The sequence below is a fragment of the Falco punctatus genome (genome assembly GCF_963210335.1).
Source record: "Falco punctatus genome assembly, chromosome: 2".
NCBI classification, from domain to species: domain Eukaryota; kingdom Metazoa; phylum Chordata; class Aves; order Falconiformes; family Falconidae; genus Falco; species Falco punctatus.
In genome coordinates, this window is record NC_137581.1 from 120,741,860 (window position 1) to 120,760,943 (window position 19,084).

General features: G+C 41.5%; 1 protein-coding gene across 1 annotated transcript in view; it reads right to left on the minus strand.

Moving 5' to 3' along the window:
• ZPLD1 (zona pellucida like domain containing 1) overlaps window positions 1–19,084 on the minus strand; it is a 95,615-nt gene that overhangs the window by 40,549 nt on the left and 35,982 nt on the right. The window lies entirely within an intron of this gene.

Below are 19,084 nucleotides of genomic sequence, written 5' to 3' on the forward strand. Positions count from 1 at the left end.
TGGTTTTATGGAAACCTGCTTGCTCAGCAGCAACAAATATATTCTTCCCAGTGCTTTAAAGCAGCATGAAAAACAGCTGATATCTTGCGTTAAAATTCCTCTTTGTTTCACAATTTGTCTGCTTTTGGGGTTTAGATGTTTAAGCCCTTACCGGCAGAATCTACGTCTAGTATTACAGATGGGCTTCAGCTCACCTGGAGGTGTCTTGAAAAAGTTTTCGTGTTGACCATAAAAAAAATTATAATCTACCATGAAAACAAATCTGGAATTAAACTTCCTCTTGGATTACAAGTTTTTATTTCCTCCCAAATTTAGAAAAGTAAAAAAAAAAATATCCCTTTGTTACCACTTGCTATCTTCAGTCATAGGAAGTTACACTGACTAAACACAAGATGTGAAGTTTGTTGAGACCACTATTTCATAAATATACCTACACTTTAGTAGCATTAGATGGATCCTAAACATTACACGCTCCTACATATAACTGAGACACGCTCCTTTCTGAACCCTTTCCCTCCTCCTAGCCAAACCCACAGTCCTTATTCCTTTAACAACTAGATTATACTTAATCTTTCAGTACTTCAAGCATTTTTCTTCTACCAAGGCCTGCAGGTTTTCAGATGAGAAAGAGAGGATATTTTTGACCTGAAAGGAACATTAATCTGGTCCTCTTGCTTTACAGCATAGCCTTTCCTTGTCTCCCTCTGCCATTAGCTTCTTCAGCTAAATGCAGATGTCACCAGCCTTTCTGTAGCAAAAGGAAATAAGTGTCCCATTAAGTACTTAGAGGAGTGGACAGATTCTCCCATTCAGCTGATTCCCTACACACTTGCTGGTGCTGAACAGCAAATCTTGTATTTCTGAGAAAGGGCCATCACAGAGAGGTTATTTTCCCCTAAGTGGTTTCCTTATTTCACCTGTTCTCAAGTTTAGTGTTAAGTTGCTGAAAGATTACCTCATTCATATGATTGGGAGCCTGTTAGCCTCCAGAGTGTAGGGTGAGTGAGGCAATAATTATTTGTTTGAAAAATACAGGTAGTTTAGCTTGCATCACAAAGAAATATGCCTGAATTTGCCATTATTCCAGGGACAAATCCCGAAGCCTTTATTTCCTTTTCAGAGACTCAGGCCCTGCTCACAGTGGTGAAAAATTGCACACAGATAGCGTAGTCCCACGGCCGCGCAGCAGGAGCCCGAGGTGAGCGGCAGCAAAGGGGCTGCCCGAGCAAGTGCTGCTGCAGCCCACACGTGCACCCACACCCTGAGGCTTCTCCAAGGAGGAAAGTGACCTCTGCGTAAGGTAGGATGCAAGTTTAACGTACTTTAATACACCAGTGAAGTTCCCCAAGCCAACTGGGCTCCCCCGCTCCTTTGGTGTAAGAGGGTTTTCCAGTTATAGAGCTTGGTCTGCATTGCGCTAGACGCTTCTTTTGGGGGTGGTCTTTGTGGCATTTGCAGGGATTTTGGGAGCTACTTTTATTCAAGGAAAAAAAAAAAAAAAAGCAAGTGCAGAGCCAGTGCAATAAATGCAGAGCTTCCCACACTTATTCAGGCCACAGACAGATTTCTAAGACCACTTTCCATGAGCTTTTTCCTAGGTAAATGCAGCTGCTGTTTTGGATACTACGACAATTTTCTGTAATTTAATGTGAGATTAAAACTTCAAAACACTAAGACCATTAGGTGTCAGGAAACTCTAATCAAGGAGAGAGAACAAGTGTAGAGATCAGAAAGATTTTCCCACAAAAAAGCCCTGACCTATTCCTCCTAGGTTGTACCGACTATCAGAATACAAAACCAGCAGACTGCATCTAGGAAGAAAAAAGCTCACTACAAAACCTCTGTGAACTGGATTTAAGATGCATGTTCATTATTTTGCAGAAGGATTGTTCAGCAGGATCGATATGCCATCAAGATAAAAGAAGAATATAAATTGTCCTGAGAGTTGGTCAGAATTTTCTTTACTGTCAGCTAGGGAATTAAAAACAGAGCAGGAGGCATATTCAAATTGTGCTTTTATAAGCTTAATCACTAGGCTGGAAAATGAGTTTCACAAAGAGATAATGAGCTCCAAATCATAATTTGCCAAAGGTGCATCAATTTTCACTGGTCTTCAGATCATTTATGAGCATCCAGCACAACACCTTTCTGCCCCAGGCCCCCACCAAGCAGAGCATGTGCCAGAACAGGCTCCACCTGCACAAGGAGGAGTTACCAGTTTAATGGTTGCGTGAGCTAAAAAGGTCATGAGTTTGCTTCCACTCAAGGTAGGTATTTCACGGTCATTAAAGCTGAGAAGGAAAGTGTTTTCATGCCCTGGTGAGTAAACATTTTGCTTCCCCTCTTGGCCATCTTCAGAGATAGCAAAAGGCTAATCATAATGCTTGATCACAAAATCGGTTGTGCTGCCACCACTATGGCTTTACCAACCCCACAGTCATTGTCCTCGCTACCCTCCGTGCCCAGCAACTAGTAGGGCATTTATCTGGCGCATGGGAGAGCAGACTGAAGGTCCCTCTTCCAGCTCAAGGGAGTACATCTCCCCTTGGGGACCACTCCATCAGGTCAAAAGATGGAACCTACTCCCAGGTTAGCAACAACAGGTTTTGTCCCCTGAACTGTTTATACAAAGACTCCAATATCAATTAAGACAAGAGAGAGAATAATCCAGTCTAGTGTAGGCTCTAGATCAGTGTCTAAAGCAGTGTCCTGAAAAGCAGGACAAAGTTGAAATAAAGTCTTCAGAGCAGAGAAGCATTAAACCTGGGTCTTGGTCAAGTACCCAGATTGCTGGACTAACAGAGAGGAGCTCCTACAGAGGCAGGTTTCCATCAGGGTACCCAGAACTCATTACGCAGTACATCACAAGAGTGACATCGCAGAAGATTAACAAACGGTCTTTCCATTCAAGTTTTTTTTTTCTTTTTTGATGGCACACAAGCCCCATATACACATCTATGTTATTACTACAGCAAACCAGGCTTGGTTTCCCCTCCCACCCAATAGCACTAATGCACAACTACCTTATGCTGAAAGGGCTGGCTGGATTTTTTCAGAAGGAGAAAGGCTGGAATCTGAGGGAACAGTCCCACCATCTGACACCTCTATGCATGATGTGCTTTTCATTCCTCTACGCACATCTTATTTAGATTTTTCACTGAAACATACAAAGCTCAATGTTAAACTGTTCTCACTCGTTTCACCCTTTAGTGCTTTCATCCTATTTGGTTGCACCCTGCTCTTGTCAGCGGGGTTAGACTGACCGGCTACTAATTTTCTGATGTTCTGTTATCTCACTTCTTTACTGTGTAGTAGGTACAGTTTTCTCTCATTAAGAGTTATCCTTATCCCAGGATGTAGTTGCATTCCAAGTGAGCTATTTTGTTTGCCAGGGCAAAATTCAATAAAAAATGTTGTTTGTCCTCAGGAGTTATTATCTTCTGCTCGGGAGTAGAGTAATTAACAAATGGTATCGCTTGGGGCAGCTGAACAGGTTGGGAGGTTGTGGCCATTTTTGTTTTAATTTTGTGTTTCACTCAAAAGTTCACTATCACTGAAAAAAAAACCACCTTTTTCTCTAGCAAAAGGTACAGACTTATAAGAGTGGTAGCTCTGGTCTTCCCACATACCTTTTCTCTCCCATCTCAGCAGAAGTCAGACGTTCTCTAAGTTGCTTATTTCAGGGGAGAATGAGGATGAGGACCCTGGCCTTCGTAGCTGGGAAAATAAGGCTAGATATTGAGGACGACATGACTGGGGAAAAAAAACAAACCTGCATTCAATCCTGTTTCTTGCTTTCTTGTATTGTTTGAACATGTATTTTTAATAGCACCGTTTATCACACACAACAAGAAACAGCCTACTCCAAGCCCTGCACCGAGACAACTGATGAGCTGTAGCTTTCTTCCTTTGCTCATTAGCTGAACATGTCCATCCACAGATCTTAGCAGATGTACCTGAACTGGTATGACTGCCTCTCCCTTTGAACTGCCATTCTCAGAAATACTCTGATTTTGTCCCATCTGTGGTGTTATGAGTGTCTGCAGAGCAGTATCTCAGGCTTGATAATGAAAACATACTGGTGATACAGCAGTGAAGACCTTAATTTTTATCTTTTACCATACAAAACCAGTGCAAAAAGCTATGAAGCTGAAGTTCTGAACCTCATGCTCACTTTCTGGAAAAAACACAGAGGAAATGAATGCTTGCAAATCTTCATTAGTCTGTACATTATGGAAAGATACTGTAGGCTAAATATCAGAATTGCCTGTTAAGCACAACAGCAACAGATCAAAGTAAATGCTACTATACTAAATGAAAACATTACAAAAAACCATTGTGATTAGAGCTACTTCTTTTAAATAATCCATAAAATCAAAAAGTGAGAAAAACCTATCCTCTCAAGAATTGCAGCCCCACTTGATCTATTTCTTTCTTCACTATTAAGTTCACTGCATTATTTATTATTTCAAGTGTTTTAATCAAGATACCCACTCAGAAGTCATTTGATTTTAAAAAATGCAGTGTTAAATGTAGCAGTAACAGATCACAGCAATTCACAGCCCACGGTGATGTACTGAGCACAAAAAAATAGGTGTATTGAGGACTCGTACAATGGTTACAGCTGAGAAAGTCATTCTGTGGTGTAAAGGGGAGATTTTTAATTTTTATTTTTTTTAAGCAAAGAAATACCGTTGTGAGAGACAGCCTTCCCCTTTATGCTCTACCCCAGACCGCACCAACCCCACTGTACCACCAGCCGTAGCCTGCAGGTTTATTCTGCAAGATGAGACACTGTTTAACTTCGGCACGTTTCAAGCACGCAGCCCGACCTGTGGGGAGCCAGGCTGCAGCAGCAGGGGACTCCAAGCATTTTGAAAAGCCTGTCAGAGAATCGGGTAAATAAGCGGCATATCAATATTGGGCAAAACACCACTCTGCTGTGGCCACACGCTTTGCACAAGTGCTGTCATGCTTGTGAGCACAGAGCGGCGGTGGCTGACACATGCGGGGCCAGCTACAGACTCACACCCATTACCAGCCACACAAGGGTAACAATTCCTCCCAAAACAACGCTTTTTAGGTAAGCACTTGGATTTGTGAAAAGCCTGGACATTACAAGGAAGAGTAGTATTATATTCCTTATAAAATATTATATTCCTTATAAAATTTCTCTGAGTTAAATGCTGCACGTTATTATAAAGCGCACAATGAATGCTATATACTCAAGTAACTTGTCAGAAGTAGTGAGGTTACACACACTGTTTGAAATAGTCTTGACAGGCTGAAATACAGTCAACGACAGGCTATTTCATCACATGGAAAGCTTATCAAGATTTCTTAAAACTATTCAGCTAAAGAAACATCGCCAGGTTAAGTGGTTTTGTTGCATTTTTCAAGCCATTTTGAGTTTTATTCAAAACTTAAATCTAAATCAAAAGAAGTGTTGGTAAAGCCACGTTTAACAGAAGTTTTCTTTCTTCCTCTACATGTTCTCACTTTGTGGCTGGAAATCCCCCTGTACTTTATATCTGAAGGTACCTATTCTTTTGTCTCCACATTTTTGAGCAGTGAAAACAAAATCAGATTAAAAGGGACCAAAACATTATTATGTTGGTCATTGACAGTATCTCAAATAAAACGTTAAATCATTGAAAGGACATCAGGGTTTGTTGGATTTTTTAGCTTGATATATCTGAAAGATTTCTGCAGAACCTGAATTCCCCAGAAAATTTTGAACTTAATTTCCATCTCAAATTGGGCTGCTGGAGAAATAAAGCGGTCATTTTCCTAAAATAAGGGTGGTGGGGTTTTTTCGCCTCTGAAATGGAGAAATCTATTTCTCAGCCAGCTGGCTCCATTAGACCTCTCAAATCAAGCCACTAAGAGATATTAAAACTTCTAAGTAACACAAAAAGGAATACACTGAACACTCCAACTAAATTGGAATACAGACAGGTTTAAAATTAGAACAGAGAAAAGAACGTACAAATAACAATGGGTCACAAAACAGACAAGCAGCAAGAACTTTAGCAATATTATTCATGAATAAAATACAAATGACAGCTTCAAGAGCTTCCTTGTAACAAAGGAGAGCTGCAGACCTATGATGAACTTAAAAGAAACACTGGGGACAGCTAGAAAGCTCATATCAGATTGCAGAGCCACAGAAACTGAAGATCGTGTTTTAGAAATGCATTAGACATACATAAAAGCTCTCTCAAATAAAACTTTAGCCTTGTATAATAAATCTTTTTATACATAAAACATATTATTCTTCCTTCAACAGGACCTGTGTACAACATCGGAGACAGCCGCATAAGAGAAAGAATCACAGCAGCAACATCACCAATAGTAAAAGAAGGAAATCCTAAGAAAGTAGATGAAAACTAGCTATAACAAAGTACAGCTCTAATCACTAATGATTATAATAGCTTTTAACAAGTGCATCAGGATGTGATCTTGTGTCTGGTTTAAGACAGTATGTCCATAGACTACAACTACACTCGTGGTTTAAGCTAGCACACAGGAAGATCATAAAAAAGGCATACTGTTTTTACACTTCGTGCAAGAAAAACTTATTTCCACAGTCCAAATCACTTTCATCTTTACTTCCAAGCAAGAGTAATTACCACTGCTTTTTATTATTTTATGCAAAGAGCTCCTCTTTCTAGATGAAGGCACGCTACTTGCAACATAAATACATTTGGGAAAACAATTGTGCTTTGGAGACTTTACTGTCTAGTTTAATACCAAATACTATGAGCATGGGTAAAAATAATATAAGGAGGAATATACAACGTTATGCACAAGTTTTTTTAAAAAAAAGCACAAGCTTAAATTCACGTTTCTTATATAAATAACAATCTTTCCAACTCTTCCACCTTTGTATTTCTGTTTTCTTTCAGCTAAAGCTCTAGTTAAAAGAGTTTTATCTAGTTAAAGCTCTCTATATGAAATCCATTGATTATTATATACTGTTTCTATTGTAATAATGCTACATTTGTGCCAGACCGCAGTAAAAACACCAATGTGATAGTATCTGTCCCAAAGACTTTGTCATTACATTTGCAGTGCACAAGAACACGGGGGTACAGGCAGGACAGCCAGTTAAATGGCAAGAGCCCACTAGCCAGCGTGAGCCTTTGGTTGTGGTTCCTCAGGCCCTTCCCTTGGGGTAGTGGGGGAAATAAGCCAGTTTCGTTCCTGCCCTAGCCCTAGCTCCTTGCTCCCAGCCTTCCTGTGCTCCTTATCATCATCATGCCAATGCATCTCTTCCAGGAATGGCAGAGAAATGCCTTAGCCCGTGAACACTCCAGCCAAGATTTGTGCAGGTTTTAAGGCAAAGAAGAGTTAATAGGGAGAGGAACAGGGAAGTAGATTTAGGCATTTGCTAGGATTTCTCCCCTGGCATGAGAGGAAGCAAAAGGACAAAGATACTTTTTAGAGATTTAACCAGGACACAGCCCTGGTTACAGAGAGAAGGCAACATTCTCAGCACTGAATAAGGAAGGAGCTACAACAGCTAAAGCCAGGAAGGACCTTGGCAAAGAGCACAGACAAATCGGTGCAAAAGGCAGCAGCAGCAAGTCAGCAAAGAAACAGGCAACACTGTATCCCCAGCCTGGCACTGCCAGCTAAATCCTACTTCTAGCATCCTAGAGGAATACAAGGACAGCACGAGAACACTCAGCAAGCCTACAGAAAGTGATGCAGCCCCCACCTCTGGAACAAGACACTAAGCATAAGGACAAGAAGAGCCTCATCTGCTTGCATGGCTAGGAAAAGCCTAGATTTCACAGAAGGGATCTGCAGTACTTCCACACTGCCTGGAGATAATAGCATTAACTCAGATCAATACACCTGGGTATGTATATAAACGTTTTGAAGCAGTTACTCACAGAATTCACTTATTTCTACTTACACTCACATTGTTTCTATACACACAGTAAATTAAAGCATTTCATCACTTTCTTTCAAAAATCTACATTAGTACCAGACAAGGGCTCTCAGCTACTAAGTACCTCAACTGCTCATATCGGGCTTAGACAAAGTTCCATAATGGTGTTATTCAGAAGAAAGAAAAAAAAAAGAAAAACCCCACAACTATGAACTGTGTACAACAAGACAAGAACAAAACCAACTATCAGCATAAATACCTAGATCTGATTTATAAACCATAACTTTGCAAGGACAGCTGACCTTGTGGGCAGATGTTTTTACAGAAAAGATGTTTGTTCCAAGGATACACCATGCAATTAATGATGCAGACAGACTTAGCTTTCAATAACTGTTTCATGTGAGTTCATTTATCAACTTCAGTTAACACAGTAAATTTAGCAAAAGCTATTGGAGCTAAAATACACCTATAGGAGTAATAATTAGGCTACCCAGGTTTTGCATGCCCAAAAGAAAAAAGCCTACCAACCAACGCACTTCAGGTCATGTTTTGTGCCTAAATATTTATTCTAGGGAAAATTTAGGCAGAGACTCAGGTGAGACTTCAGTCTATTTTTATGCATGTATGTATTCATGATCTCCTAGTAACTGGTTGATGAAGCAACTCAGTAGCTCAACTAGATTACCTTATATCTACCAGATACCTTATATTTACACAGTATTTCATCACCTGTACCTTTAAGTTATTTATCTGGGAGAAAAATTCTCCCAACTTAGATCCAACCTAAGGCCTTTTAAGGACTAAGTAGGAACAGCACAGCAGGTTGGATATGCCCATATGCCAGTCTTGCATAGATTAAGACAGATGGATGGGTGTTTGACAGCAGGCGTAACAGGGACAAAAAAAAAAAAATTGCATCTACAAGCAGTACTGGTATAGAGAAACTGGCAACATAATCCAGTACTCTGACAAAGTAGGGAACCAGAGGGAATTGGGATATAGGCAATTAAACATTATCCTCAAAATTTACACTTCAACATTCTCCATAGAACTTGAAGACTCTCCTTTGGAAGATCAGACTTTATAAACACCTTGAAAGCATCTCAAAAAAACCTCTGACAAATGGAAGTCAGAATATACATCCTACCAACAAATACCTGGTTTTAATTTATGTGAGAAAGTAAAACCCATGTGGTCACCTTTCTCAGTTACAGAGATTCAGAATCCTTCTAAATCCATGATGTACATCTACCTCTTTTTTAGTAATCACCCACTACTGTAGCCACTCAGCTGGATTTCCACAACTTTCACTGCTGTTCCTGTCTATGACCAATTTGACAAATATGTAAACCAAGGTAGACCATCTTCCTTTGTTTTTGATGCACCAACTACCACCCGTTTCCCTGCTTTCCTAAGAAAACCAGGGCCAGCTCAGGTCACTACTGCTTCATATCCCCCAAACCCTCAATTTTAAGTCCTCTGCACACACCCCTTTTTTTCCAAACACTGCACCAGCCCTCTGCCTTTTAGTGTCAAATTTGTACCAAGTCTCAAACAGAAGCGTGAACTTCTGCACTGGGCAAATGGTTGTGTAAGACACCCCCGAACTCTGAGCAGAGAAGCACTCACTTAAGGGTGCAGCCCAGGCCAACCTGCTCGATGTGAGACAGCAGCACTAGGTACTGCTGACTGACTCAATTAGTGCTCCCATCAGAACAAGGTGTCTTCCTTTTTCCACAAGACAACACAAACCAAAAAAAGAATCCACAAACTCTAAAGAACATACAGCTACGACTCAAGTTGAGCTGTTTGCAGCACATGCATTGTTTGTGTGCCTTCCTGGTACTGTAAAAGCTTTTACCAGTTGACTTCCATCAATTTAGTTTCCTTTTTTCTGCACAACACTTCATGAAACCATTCCTCCTCTTCTCCATACAGGAGACTTCAATGAAGCCTGAGATGTTGTGTTAACATGGGCAATGTGAATAAAATTAATTCCTAGAACTCCTCCCTAATTTTAAATTGCCATGGAAAAAGAAAACTAAAAAGCATGTCACCAGCTGAAACATTTTGCAAGATCATAGTTTCTCTGTGTTTTCATACACGCTGAGCAATTCCAAGCCATTCCCAGCCTCTTCCAGCACCTCCAAAACAGCCCTGCAGCATGATGATCTGAACCAAACCACTGCCTCTATAGCCAAGCTTTCACTCTACCACCTTCTCTCCTCCTGTCGCAAAGGAGGGTATTGCATATGCTTTGTCGGTTTCCATACAGAGAACAGTTTCAGGTACCTTGCTGGTACCCAAATTCATTACATTGCACTAAGATTTGTAGCCAGATTTACCATACCGCTAGCACATTCCAGGTTTATGAAGAAGCATCCAGTAATTGAAATCCCAGCTTCTTTTTCACAAGTGCTGCACATCTGTCAAAAGGAATAGTAGAAGCACACCACGTTTCAGACCCACCCAGCAGAAAACCACAGTTACTATATTGCTAATGATCTTAGGCCATCATGGCATTGGTTCATCATGCTCTGCCAGAGATCTCAAAGAGCTATTTTCTATCATGAGCTACCATAAGTACTAACTAACATTATTTCCCCTGTAGGGCTAATAAACTGATTTCAAGACCTGATTCCTGAAAGCACCAACACGCACACACACAGTATCTTCAGACACCTGAGTCACCCAGTGTTGGGGAGCAGCAAAGGGCCAGCTGCTCCCCAGGGCAGGGCAAGGCGAGCCAGGAGCCCTGGTGGCCCTCACCAGCAAGCACAGAGTCCGGGGCAAGAAGCAGACCTTGGCCATGGGGTCCATCAGCAGTCCTGGACAAGGCAAGTAAGGAGCCAGCCCCAAAGCCTGTCTGGGGAGCCACAGGACGGGCCACACAGGACCCATCCAGGGGACAGGGCCACCAGCAGGGCTGGAGACAAGCCACAGATGGCACCTGTGAGAGGGGCTGCCCGGCCAACAGGCAGGCCAGGGGATGAGCACTCTGCAGCCTTGCTGGGGCCCGCATCAACAGCCCTGGGGGGCTGAAGCGGGACCTCAACAGGGGCAGTCAGGGCTGCTGGCACCTTCGGGGCCAACACATTCAGAAATCTCCACCATGTTGTGACAAAAGGCAAGCGCTTGCTATCAAGCAGCTTTGTGGGACATCAGGTCTCTCCAGGAACTCTCTGTTGAGCTGGGAGCGATGCCACGCTGCTTGCCCAGCCAAGCAGAGGTGGAGCTGGGCTGTCATGGGTGGGACAGGGCATCAGTTTCCCCCCTGTCAACCACAGGTCTGGGCCTTCCTTTCCAGCAGTATCCAAAGAAATGAGACGGGCTTCCTGCTACCATTCACAGCAGCTGCCACCCACGTCTGCCCCAAAGGCAGCTGGCCTCACACACCCGTGATGCCTGCCACTCACACATGGGAGATGCTGGAGCCCACCACCCCACAGACAGCACGGCACAGCAGCTGGCCTGCTCCCAGAATTAAGCTGCTTATTTCTTTCAGGAAGCAGGTATGTAAAAATGCACCACTTTGAGATTCTGATTAACATTTTGTTTCATCGATTCTTCAAAACTTTGGCTTAAGAATTAGCTACTCTTACTTTGATTTCTTAAGGCAGATTATTCAACAATCAGAAGTATTCTTACTTGTTTATAACCTTCTGATATAGAAGAAGGACATGTCAAAGCCAGGGACCCTTTGTCATGCTGATTAGTTGCCCTAGTCAACAGCCTCCAGGTGAATTATCTAACCCATTATCCACTCATTTCCAGCTGCAAGGTACCCATGCCAGAGCCCTGGAAATGCACTCACAGGGACCAGTTAAAGAGGGACAATGTGCCATGTCTGTGTCAAGTGTCCCTGCCAAGAAGTCTCTTTGCTGGAGCAGTCACTAAGCACCTCCAGGAAAGACAGTCACCCCAGGTGAAGCAAAGGCACCGCAGAAGGGGGACCACAAAAATCTCATACATGGAAGCTGGTCTTGTTTAAAACCCTACAAAGTACCAAATGGCAGAACCAGCAAGGCAGTGGCAGACAAAAAACCCCAACTATCAGTTTTTACAAATGCCAGAACCAAAGTTCCGAGTTCTTTGTATCATGCTCCATAGCATGAATTCAGTTACCAGTACCTCCACCGCAATCAGAAATATTTGTATGTTCCCTCTTTGTGCTGCAATTCAGCCTCAGAACAGCATAAATCTTACTTCTAACTTCAAATCAATATTGAAGGCCAGAGGGACTTCTGTAATGTTCTAGCCTGACCCTCTGCAGGACAGACCAGAAAGCCTCCCCAACTCTTTCTCTATCAGGCTCTACCTCCTGTGTGAGCAGTTGTTGGTTCGTGGGGTTTTTGGGGGGGTTTGGTTTGGTTGTTGTTGTTTTAAAGAATCCTATCTGCTTAGTCATACCTTATTAGTGGTGTAAGTACACCCCTGGTAACAGCACCAAAGCAGCAGAGAAGCTACGCGTTAACAGAAGATACTGAAGCAGTAGAACACAGCACATCTGATCACAGGAAAAATCCACATTTTAGAGGGACTGAACATGACACTGGCCGCCAATAAATAAATAAAATCATTCGCAATCAAGAGGGGGACAGAAGCATATAATGTAAAGCAGTGGGAGATTTTTTTATTTCAAGAAAAAAGTTAGTGCAACAAAGCTCAGACTTTAGTAACAAGTACAACTCCAAAATGCCACGTCCTGTCTGGATCAGCCTTCCTTTGAGAAAGGGAGAGGCTTAAGCAGGAATCTCTCACTACATTATTCATTTCTGCCCTTAGAATGTGAGGCTAACTCAGAAGCATTACAAAAGCATTTAATGTACAGCTTTACTCTGCAATTTACTCTGCAAACCACAGCATCGAATTTTCAACAGTTGAAGAACTGATTATACAACTGATCAGTTTTTGCAGTAATAAAACAGGCCTCAAACATTATCTGCTGGAACTAGCAGCAGCCACTTATTCCAAATTTTTTTCAGGCACCAGCTGTTAAGCACTTCAGCTCCATGAAGAAAAGAGTTCAAACACAAAAAGAAAGGAAATACAAAAGGAAAGTAAATTTAGAGTGCTTAAAGATCAAAGAGACAAGATTTAAAAATCCGATTTAAAAAAAAAACTTCTACTTCATTTTGGAATGCCAAGACATTTGAGGCTCAGACAACCTAAACATATTATGAGCAAACATCCTGAATTTTGTTAGACTTTATCTAGGAATAGGATTTGGAAAATTAACAAGAAAAATCTTTCTGTATTTGTTCCAGTTTAAATTCCATTAACATCTAGGAACAATTTTGCTCTCAACCAGGCAGGCTACACAGAAAGGATACACTACAAAATAGAAAGCAAAGCCTGCCCAAGCCTCAAAATTAATTGTGTAAACCCAAAAGCAGTTAGAGAACATGCCTAATTTACAATGCTATACTATTTGTCCATTCATAAAACTAGATTTAAAAGACTTCCATATGATAGAAATGCAGCAATTTGTACTAGTAACTTCACAAGAGAAGGTAGATACCTAATCCAGTTCCTTAAACCAGGATCTTCTAAACACCATTAGAGTTGCACGCACAATGCCATGTGCCATGAGCAGCATCACTTCCAAACAGAATTCCAACAGCTGCACTAGCTAGAAAGGTACTTTTATTTTAAATTCCTTGGACAAGAATCACCAGATTTTCAAGCAGCTGAGGTATTTTGAAGGCCAAGTTCTGCATATGCAGGTTACTTGCACAATATACTTTATTAAAAAAAAAACATCAAAACTATGGTCAGTAAAGTGTGCGTTTCTAAATGTACAATAATATAGTTGTAAATAGCTAATTACGTAAGTGGCTTAGTCACATGTAATTACACAATGTAAATACACATCAAGTAAAAATTGATATAAATAAATTTACGCATTAAATGGTTTCTCATGCATGGCAGCCATTGCTCACACACACTTGCCACTTTATATGGGCATTTCTTTCTGTTATTTCAATGAATAAGGAAGTATAGGATATCCAGAGAAGCACCAGCCTGCCAGAATCAGCTGACATAAGACTTCAAGCAAAAGGGAAAATACCGTTCAAGGAGTGAAATAAGCACAGAAACATATACCCAAGTTTTAAACTTCTGCTGAGTAGCAGAAGAGAGTGTGGTTCAGTAGTCTGATGTTCCTCTGAGCCCCACACCAAGAGGCTGGAGATTCATGCCTCATCTCTGCCTCTCCATACATTTCACAGCCTTAACACTTTTTTAATGTAGTAGTTTGTTGGTGCTGTGACAAGCACGCATGCACTGAGCAAAAGATTCATATCCCAGGTGAGAGACAACTCGAGATTCCATTCCCACTTTGTAATTACAGAACACATAAATGGAACAAAACATGAAGAAACTGCCCAGCCCACAAAAAAATGACAATCCTATGTCATCAAAGTGTATTCAGGGAAACAAAGCACTAAATGGACTGAAGTACATTTCCATATGTCAATATGCTTACAATGCATTCTCAACAGGAGCTTCCACCACACTCCCCTAACAGCCTATGATTACTACGATTGTTATTATTATTGTTATTATTTCAGTACCTTTCTCCCAGCCTGGACAAGCAGCACAGGCACCAAGACCGATGAGACAACCCTATCCAAGCAGGGAAATGGCAGCTGTGCCACATGGCAGCAAGCAATGACACAGCCTTTTGGTAATCTAAAAATGCCTGCTGCCACAGCTACCTGCTGCAAGGTGTGAAGGCTGTACTATTGCATTTGCACTGCTAGGGGTCTTTTCCTCTCTTTCTCCCTTAGGAGTAAAACCAAAAACCCACAATAATGTTTGCCAGCAAGACAGACAGCACAAGGTGTTGATGTAAACACACCTCACCTGGGCGCTCAGCATTCCACTTAGCTGCATTTCCCCTACAACAGTCAGAGCAGTGAGCAGCTTCCTTCTGCTGCTCCAAACACAGAAGACAAAGCCAACTTTTACAAGGCCTTTCCCAAGGGCTATAAAAGCCTTGTTTTCTGCAAAAGATGCTTGCAAAAAGAGGACAGTGTTTCCTTCACAGAGCTCCGCCATGAGTAGGTATTCATGGCTAATATCCCACTCTCCCTGCTGGTCTCACTGCAATTCAGTGCAAGTGGACAGCTAGCCAAAGCAGATGCGGACAATATATTGCTTTCCTGTGAAGAGCCTGGCCCCAGAGAGAATCAGAACTGGGAAAGTAACTCCTGGGCTCACTCCTCTCAGCACTCAAGGCCCTGAATTAACAGGGCTGAGACCAGTGTCTAGTTTTGCATTAGCTAAACCTAGGCCAGATGCAGATCTTCAATCCACAGAGGCTCCCTGCAAAAGCCCTGTCAAGAAGCTAGCAAGACGGGCAAGCTCTCACGTGTCATAGGAAGAGTAAACAAATCAGCAATATTGTGTCTCCAAGATGAATGTAGTACAGGCCCTGCAGGCAAGCCCCCACCACGTTTTCATTCCACTGCTGATTTTCAAGCCATACCCATGTTTGCCACTTGGTTAGGATGCGATGGTCAAGCTTCAGCCTGAAGCACATTACTCAGGTTCGCTCGTTTCAGCAAACACATGCAAAAAATATCTGCCTTCATGCCTACCAAGAGGGGCTTACATGAGCAACGTGTCAAAGCAAAATTGGACAAATACAAGTCATAGCATGTCTGCTATATACTTATTCCCTATTAAAAGTATTGTTCCATAAAACCTAGTTACATGGTGAAACATATATTTCATTAAATCTAATAATCAACAATTTTTGATTTGAAGGAATCCAGCACATCGTTTGTCCCACCCATTCCCTGAACCAGTGCTGACTGCTGTATGCAATTCTTTGCCTAGCCCTGATTTTAACATGTCCCATGATTAACCTCCATATGTTTAGGCAGTCCCAATCTCTCTGCACAAGAAAAATACATTAATCACTGACATATTCTGCCTAAAGACAATATCAGTCTCCCCTGGCAAGCTAAATATTGATGCTCATCATTTGGCTACGTTTGGCCACTAAGAGCAGTGCTTTGGAATTTCTAGATGTTTCATTTGCTCCAAATTTGTTCTGCTGAGTAAAGTGTTGAAAAAAGCCAGAGTAAGCTAATTAAAAGCTAAATTCTGCCTGTGAGTACCTAGGCATGCCTCTGCTGAAGTCACCAAGAGCTTACTAGTTCGGCACCAGCAGATCTAAGATTTAACTAATGTCAAACCAGGATGGACATTCCTGAACCAGCAAGGTATCTGGGAAACAATAAGCCTCAAGACCAAATAGTTTCACTCACACAAAATCAAAGCCAACACATTTAAAAATCCAAACTGCAGAACTGATTCTAAAAGAAGTTTTGAGATTGGTTTAGTTTCTTTTACTCAGGGGGAAAAAAATACAAACACCACACACTACAGGCTGATATTGTATGAGGCAGGAAGATCTGCAAGACCCCTCAACTTCCAAGATTAGGTTCTTAATCAGATGTGTAGAAGGTGCAACATTACCAACTATGAAGGAAGAAGGCAAGAGATGAATGAATGCTGGCCATAGGGCCTCATTTCTTTCTTTGCACTAGGATCTAGGCTTCACATGCTATGCATGGCTATAATTCTTATAGGAAAAAAATCATATGCATAAAGACAAGGTGAATTCCCTTCACAAGCAAATGAGTGCTACGCAAGCCTACCTATATAACGTTAAACAAGTGTGGCAATTCTCATGGACTTCCTTTAAACGATTCCTATTTAATTGCTTAGAGAGCCCCAGACAAGATTAGAGATACAAAATAGGTAACAGTATGTCAGGACATAAGTGCTCTACTGGGAATCAGAATGAACCCCAGATATTTCCATTTTACCCTTAGAATCACAGAATTGTTTAGGTTGGAAAAGACATTTAAGATGATCGAATCCAACCGGTAACCTAACACTGCCAAGTCCACCACTAAACCATGTCCCTAAGCACCGCATCTACACGTCTTTTAAATACCTCCAGGGATGGTGACTAAGCCACATCCTTGAGCAGCCTGTTCCAATACTTGACAACCTTTCCAGTTAAGAAATATTTCGTAATATTCAAAGTCATATAGCAAGGAAGTCACAACTAGGAACTTGCAGATAGCTGGTATTCAGCTTAAATGTCACTAAAACTCCAGTTTTAGTAACTCCAGCAAATTAGAACATAATTTAGGATCAGCATCATCTTAATTCTGAAGTACTCTGACAAGAAACAGCACTAGCTGAGCAGCAGGAGATTGAGTTCCTTCAATGTTCTCAATCTTTAACTACACTTTTAAAATGTAATTGAGGACACCAACACCATTTTAGTTAGGAATGTCAAGCTATTTGCAAATCAAAAGGGAAGAATAAGAAAAGTTTTACAGATCATTCAAATTTGAATTAACACACAGAACAACTCTTGCAGTGCCTCTGGACTAATACAATGAAATACTTCGACAGCACTCATGTCCCCTTGACCAGTGAGAGCAGGTGCTGTGTGTCAAACTGGCAACTATCATGTAACCCGTACAACTACAGAGTGGTCCCAGCACAGTGGTGCAGCCCATCTTCTTGCAGAGCTGTAAGACATCAGCTTGAAGATCACAGGATTTTGTACTAAGGAAATGGGAAGACAGACAGATGCAGGACTTTTCTTCACAGCTTCACCCACTCATACAACCTTCTGTCACCACCACACACATGCATCACACACATCTCACTCCAATCCTTTACATTGCCTGTACTCGCATAGGCACATCCATGTCAGCCTCGACCTGCAGGAGCTCTGCTAAAGGATACATCTTTGTCAATGCTGTATCAAAAATAACACTGGACTACGTGACACATAACTGCACCCTGCTGTTCGACTGACAATTGACTTTGCAGGCATTCTTGTTCCTGTGCTTGTGATCCTCTGGTAGCATTGATGGGAATAACAATGCCAGAGAAAATATGAAGGTACAGAGCAGCATGTTCACTGCAGGGACAGGACAAGGTAGATAATACCTGTGTCTCCTTTGTAATACATTTGTTGCTCTTGCTGCTACATATGGTGGTCCATCCACTTGGCACAAAAAACCCTAATTAAAATAAATAGGTATTCCTAGAAACTCTGCATTATTGATGAAGAACATTCATTTAACAAGGTTCTTTGGGATTGTCAAAACTTATGACCGAAAGTAAAGTGCTCACTTCCGAGGCATTATATATTGATAAAAGCATAAACTCATAATACAATTTAGAGTGGATTTTCTTTACAATGCTATTTAATGACCCGTGCTAATGCTTAAAAAGGTTATTTGAATTATTCTGATCTTACTTCTGGAAGGAGAAATGTCCATTTTTGGCAGCTCTTCTAGTTTGGAAAGGTGGGGAAGGAAGATAGGCAGGGAAAGAGACAGACAGAAATAGTCCTGGTCCATTTGTGGAAGTCCATTGGAAAAACCTATGTCAGTACAATATATGATTAAGTATACCTTTATATTGTCCATGTGGAGAGTAATTTCAGATTCAGACCACTTCTAGGAATCAGGGCGGTTCTCAAACAACTTTAAACAAAGAATGATCAGAACTAGGGAGGGGGATCTAAATCCTGTATCTATATGGGGAAAACTGTATCAGTATAGCTACAGCAACACTACACCAATGCAGTTCTGCCATTAAAATTCCACAGGAAGATAAAACTTCAGGTTACAATTTTCTAAAATGCCTAAAAGAATTCCCAATCCTTCCAAATTTCAATGGGAAGGTTAAACTTGCACAGGATGCTAAATTACAGTCTTCCAGGCACTGGGCAGCAGGAACAGAATATTGCAGTGAGCCAGGACTGTCAGAGCATCTTGGCGTAGTTTTTAAATCCTCAGCCACAACAAATACACAGATTCACTTAACTTAGCATATGCAAGTATAACATAGCCCAAACTTCAGGTTTCACATGGATATCCCCCAATGTGAAGTTCAGAACGTGATCTTTCTCTCAGTGATGTTCAGATCTGCCAGGAGACTCATTTAGGCATAAGCTTAAAACCAAAGCAATTCTGAACTACCCTGGTACAATTTGAATGAACCGATACATTTACAGTAGTCCAAAAGCAGTGGCTGTATTTTTGAAGGCCTGAGTCTGAGGGTCCTGAATTCAGTCTGGATTGCCCTACTGCTTCCACATTTGACTCATTCCCGATTTCTGTCACCCTCACAGAA